Below are 6,141 nucleotides of genomic sequence, written 5' to 3' on the forward strand. Positions count from 1 at the left end.
CCTAATTTTATTAACATAGAGTTATTATTGGGTTATTTTGTCCACACACACACACACACACACACACACACACACACACACACACACACACACACATGCCGTGCTATCACGTTCGCAGATAAGAAAAAGTTTTAAATTTTATTAGTGGAAAAATACCACACACTGGTAATACACAAAAATGAGAGAGAGAGAGAGAGAGAGAGAGAGAGAGAGAGAGAGAGGAGAATGTGCGTGTGGACGGCCAACTACGCCTGTAATCTCTTCCTTCAGTCATGCTAACATAACATTATCTCGGGATTCAGTGTCCTTCCCTCCCCCCTCTCTCTCATTCATCCTTTACCCCGATGTCTATTGAACATCATCTTTAATAATTTACTACCAGAGTTTCTTCTTTACGGTGCATAAAATCGTCAGGAGGTACCATAGATTTATTGAGAAAGTGTTGAAAGAGTTACCGTGATGCAGACTGATTTCTGTTCCTTTAACCACAGTCTCGTTCAGTGCCAATCTACTGTGGCAAAACTGCAGACGCCTTAACCCACGAAGAGGGGGAGGAAGTACAAACGAATCGCCTCCATGTCATTACATCTTCCGCCATCATGCTGTCCTCTCTCCAAGTCACATCCCCTCACTCAAACCCATACCTCCATTTCATAATACAATAAAAATAGTGACTGCTGTTTTTTTTTATCCCTACATAAATGAGGTATTCCAAAAGAGAGTCATGTGGTGGTAATACGAATTACAGTAAACGTCAGGGTACTGAAGGGGTTAATGAATGCTATTTCTAATTACCGTACTTCACGATGTTTTCTCTGAACTGAGTAAATTTCAATAAAACACGACAAACGACACCTTACTAGCCTCACCCATCCCTGTATTATCCTCAGGAGAAATAATTATTTACCGGATGAGCACTTAAAACAATCCTCTGGTTCACAGACCATCTCAGTACAGCTAACTGGTCATTGCTCTGCTCTGCCCCACTGTGTCATTTACAGCCATTCCGGCACGACGCAGGTGCTCCCCCCTCCCCCCCACAGAAGCCACACACATTCCACACTCGCAACACCCCCACCAATCAACACAAGCCACGTAAGGCCGAATCCCATCTATCGAAACGGTTCTGACTCGGTAAGTGCATGAGTAAGTGACACAGTTAAGGACACACTGGGTTTGGCCACCTCCCCTGTGGGGGAAAAAGCGGGGGTGGGGAGGTTAACGTGCTGAAAGGGTTAACAGAAATTGTTTTAAAGTCTTGAAGAAAAGGTCTTACCAAAGCTGCAGCAGATCATGCGGGGTTTGCAGCAATAACACTTGGTAGGGTACTCAGAGAACATAGCGAAGCCATCCCCGGACTCTGACCTTGACCCGTGAGTTTGACCTTTGATCGATCTGCAGCAAAATCGACTTCCTTCTTTCTAACCCCAAGCGCAACAGCCTATACGTACCAAATGTGATACTAATCGGATCAAGAATTCACTTTCCGCAACCTGAACTTTACAATGAACACGTCTGATCCATTCACTGCGACGTCCCTCTTCACTGGCTAAAACTGTCTGATAGTAGCAAGGGGAAGGGGGGAGGAGAGACAGCAATGCATCAGGAGGTCAGGCCTCAAGCACCCTATACCCTGGTACTGAGTATAAAGCCTCCACTCCCTACCCCACCAATTCCCTTTTGTTTCTCAAGGTATTTTGTTCGTTTCATTTACAATCACAAATATATTCTTTTAGTTGTTCTATTGCTGGAATTTTCTATCTAAGAAAATACAAAATATATTAATGCATGGGCGAAGTATCAGGCACTGGCAGTTTTGTTTCAGAATATTTTTGCTTGGTCACACACACACACACACACACACACACACACACACACACAGTTCTGAAGATATAATGAAGAAAATACTGACCCACAAGCACATACACAAACCAGTAGCCTACATTTAGTTAACACACCCAGACACCAAAATTACCCACGCACACGGAAACATACCAATTCTTCAAGATGCACGCACACAGGTCTTGAAACGCACACCTCTAATCCTTGTGATGCATGTACAGTACACAGGATCTGGTATATAATAACTGTAAAAGATATTCACAAAGGTGTTTGCGTTTATAACTGTAAGGCCTGCATGTGTATGGTGAAAATCTCTCTCCCTCTCTCTCTTCTTCTATCGGGGTCTGGGTATGTACATCTTGACACCCCCCCCCTACCTCTCTCTCGAGGTCCATGTGTATGTGTATCTTTAATCCTCCTCCTCTTTCTCACTTGAGGTCTATGTATGTATATCTTGAAAACTTCCCTCTCCCTCTTTCCGTGTGTGTGTGTGTGTGTGTGTGTTTTCAAGAATGCGTGTGTTTCAACGTCCACGTCTGTCTCATGCCTCCACTCTCCCCGCCCTTCCCCCTAGCCCCCCCCCCCTAACAACCCCCACAGATAATCCCCATATATATGACTGTCCAAGTGTCACCATTACTACAGATTATAACCCAGTCGTTGCTTTGTCTAAGGTAATGCATCCCTCCACATCCCAAGAATTACGGTTACTGTGGAGGTGTGGCCGTAATAGAGGGCACGAGTGCAACGGTCTGGGGTTGGGCGGTATCCTACTGTCATTTTGAAAGCTGTAAGCGAAGAATGCAATGGGAAGGATGTACAGCCGTATCAGTGTGTTTTTCTGTCACTGAGTACGTGAAAAGTATAAGGTATGAAAGGGTGAAAATCTACACCAATTTGTCTCTACAACATTTCGACAGCACTTCGTAATAAAACCACGTTCTACTGCTAAGGTCTTAACAACTTGGTATTCTTACTATTTACTACATTTTCTCATTCCACAGCTATTATTTACCATGTTTTCTCAATTCACCACTAACGGTCACAACGAACTTGCGTGACCGTAAATCAAACCAACCCAACCGCCACCCTCACGAGCTATGGCCATTATTAAAGCCTCTAAACCCCGACGGACAGCAATCACACCGGATTATTCTCCACGTATTTAACCAGCAAGGACGCCAGATGTAATGGCCTAAATGCGCTTGCGGGTTTACAAATTAAAATGGATTTGAGCTAAGCCGCCTTCGGAGTGCTCAGGCCAATGCTCAGTCGTCGTGTGAAATGAGCCTGTATTTTTGTTTCTTGCGCTGTTATGGACGCATTTTGGGATTTTATTAAGACTAAAGCTTACGAATGCATTTACAATAAGCATTTAAAGGTAACAACACAATGTTTCGTTCTGCTGAGGGCCTTCCAAATTAAATCACGGTATGAGACAATGTCTCCTCACCCTTCCTACTTCTGGTGCCCCCCCTCACATACCATGACTCACGGTTAGTCTTTAAGTATGAATATTAGAGTATGCAACTTTCTGATGTGGGTGAGAGGTACCCGAAATTAACCCTTATCCTGGCCAGGTATGATTTGCGGTGTGACTGCTGAGCAGTGCATGTCGAAGAGGCGTGTGTCTGTACATAAAAAGTTTATATGTTACCGGTATGAATCAGAATGGTGCAAGCACATGAAACATGTTCCCGGTATCCATATGCCCGACATAACTTTAGTTTCGATCTTAAGACTCAAAGACACATGCAGAGCGAGAGAACTGTTGGGTTTATTGTATTAGGGTCCAACATATCTTCCTTACCGGCTGATGCACACTATTTATATACCATATACGACTGGGCAAACAACGCATACATATTTATCTTCTAAGTGTCTATTATACCATTGAAAAACTGACAATCTGCATGAAGAACAGACATGAGAACTACATTTATTTAATTATTCTTACTACTGCTAGGCGATTACTGTATTATTCAGTTTAGGATACACTTTTCCAGTTGGAACGGTTTAGATATAGCCTTAACTTACCCCTTCAGCATGAAAGTTCTCCTAACTAAATAATATGATATATATATATATATTGCGTGTGGAGCCTCTGTGGTACAGTGGTAAAGTGTGCGTTTTCGTACACTAAAGAACGAAGGTTCGCGCCCCGCCAGGGAACTAATCTTTGGGAGCGTTCTTCTGGCCACGTGCTGCTTGGCGAACATCAGGGGTGCTGTGGTTGAACCAGTGTCGCATATGCTTGCACCCAGTCGGCTTGCGCGGGCCGATTACACTTGGTTCACAGACTACACACACATCCAAAGCCACTACATTTACACTTACCCTACATACAATCTCTACCAGACAGCCTAAGCCACTTGGTAGAGATATATTGGCTGTATCGTCCCCACTTCGGTAGGGATAGGCCGGCCCTGCAGTGGACACTCAAACGGCTGATGAGATATTGCGCGTGTGTACCTTCGAGTTTGTTTTTTTTAACTCGGTATGGTTTTTCAGATCAGACTGATAAAAATTATTACCGATTACACACACACACACACACACACACACACACAGAAAAAGTGTCGTATACAGGTTCCCCCAAATCCAACGCCTCTTGCCTGTTTGTTGTCACTCGTCAGTTTCATCTGAGCAACAAATAAACCCAACTCTCAACTTCTCACATAAACTTTGGGAAATGTCATGCGTTTTCTCACAAATGATGCCTAGAGTCTAGCTGTCCACCTGCTTCCGTTCTTTCTCGCGCGTACACGTACTGGCAGATTTACTGAAACGCAGCTATACCCCTGTTCACTTTAACAGGTGTAAATCTGTCTTCCCTCCGTCTTGAATACTGAGCTATAAAAGGGAATTAGCACAGCAATATGGTGCCAGTCACGATGAATGCCAGGGAAAGGATGTTGAGCCGCAGCAATGTCTTTCGTCACTGAGTTAAATCAGCTGCAAAAGGACGAAAATCTGGTTAAAATGAGTGAACCATAAATGCAACATAAAAATCACAATGGCATATTGCGACATGCTGGGTAATATTTTGCCCAGGTTGTTAGATTAATTGTAGTTGGATTCTGGTGGCCGGTAGAAGTTTGCCACAACGTAAGAAGGCAAAATAACCATACCCAGTTCAGAAAGCATAGGGAATCAAACTAACAGGGCAATATTCGTATACAAAAATGGTTCGCCACTAGAGACCTGCCCAGGGACAGGTTTGTTTGACCACTGATACCCCTTACTGTGTGATGTTATGAAAAGACCAAAGGATGCCAAGTCTGAGAACGAAAAATTGGCAGTCACCAAGGCAGGGCAATAACAGGAAGTTTTGTTACCTGGGCTAAAAAAAAAAAAATAAATAAATAAATAAAATAGCTATGCTGTTTAAAGTAACAAAATCTATAGAGTTCCTGTCCCTACGTATCAGATAATAAGGCAGTAAAATGCAAGTTGTACGAAGGTACTATTTAAATGTTTTTCCGACCCTGCCTTACCTTCTTCCGCCGTATTTTGTTTCACCTCTTTCCCGGCACATTTTCGCATGTTCCCCACCACCATGTTTGCCCAGTTTATTCCCGCCACATTCAGCCGGGCAATACTGGGTCGTAAAGTATGCGGGGTGTGTGTTATGGGATAAGCCGCGGGGATGAAATGATTGGGGGGACGCGTCAACACCACTGCCACGCGCCTCACACATGAGGGATATGAACTTAAAGAATTTCTAAACCATATTTTCTGATGAATTTAAGTCAGACGGTATTCTCAATAAATCTGATACGGTAATATAAAAATGAAACAATTAGGTGAGCAGATAAGTATTCATTCATTCATTGCCAGACGCCATGTATCCCAAACGGGGTGGCCAAGGGCTTAGAGTTAATTGTTTTACAGGAAGGGGCACTAATCCTCCACCAACCCCACTTGACACGTAGGGATGCCAACAGCATCTGGTGTTCCCAGGCGGTCACCCATCCAGGTACTAACCAGACCCAACGTTGCTTAACTTCGCTGATCGGACGGGAAGCGGTGTACTCAACGTGGTACCGGTATATAAATACAGCTCATATGAAAGCTTTCATCACAACTAAAAAAAAAAATAAAAATAAATTAAAAAAATAAATAAAAGCTCTTCGTTTATACATTTTAAACTTCTAAAAAAAAAACAAAAAAAAAAAACGGAAATTAATGCAAGAAATAATCGCAGCAAATCAACATAACTGCGCTGATACACAGAAAAATGCACAATGAAAAATACAGTACACGTGCAACTCTTGAGTCCTCTGAATAATGCTGACC

The 6,141-nt window shown here is 43.1% G+C and overlaps 1 pseudogene; it reads right to left on the reverse strand.

Annotated features, from left to right (window-relative positions):
- Window positions 1-5,780: 5,780 nt before the first annotated feature.
- On the reverse strand, window positions 5,781-5,899 carry LOC145399579 (5S ribosomal RNA; annotated as a pseudogene).
- Between the last annotated feature and the right edge of the window lie 242 nt (window positions 5,900-6,141).

The sequence above is a fragment of the Coenobita brevimanus genome, chromosome 49 (genome assembly GCF_032717465.1).
Source record: "Coenobita brevimanus isolate Jiangsu-jjx chromosome 49, ASM3271746v2, whole genome shotgun sequence".
NCBI lineage: Eukaryota > Metazoa > Arthropoda > Malacostraca > Decapoda > Coenobitidae > Coenobita > Coenobita brevimanus.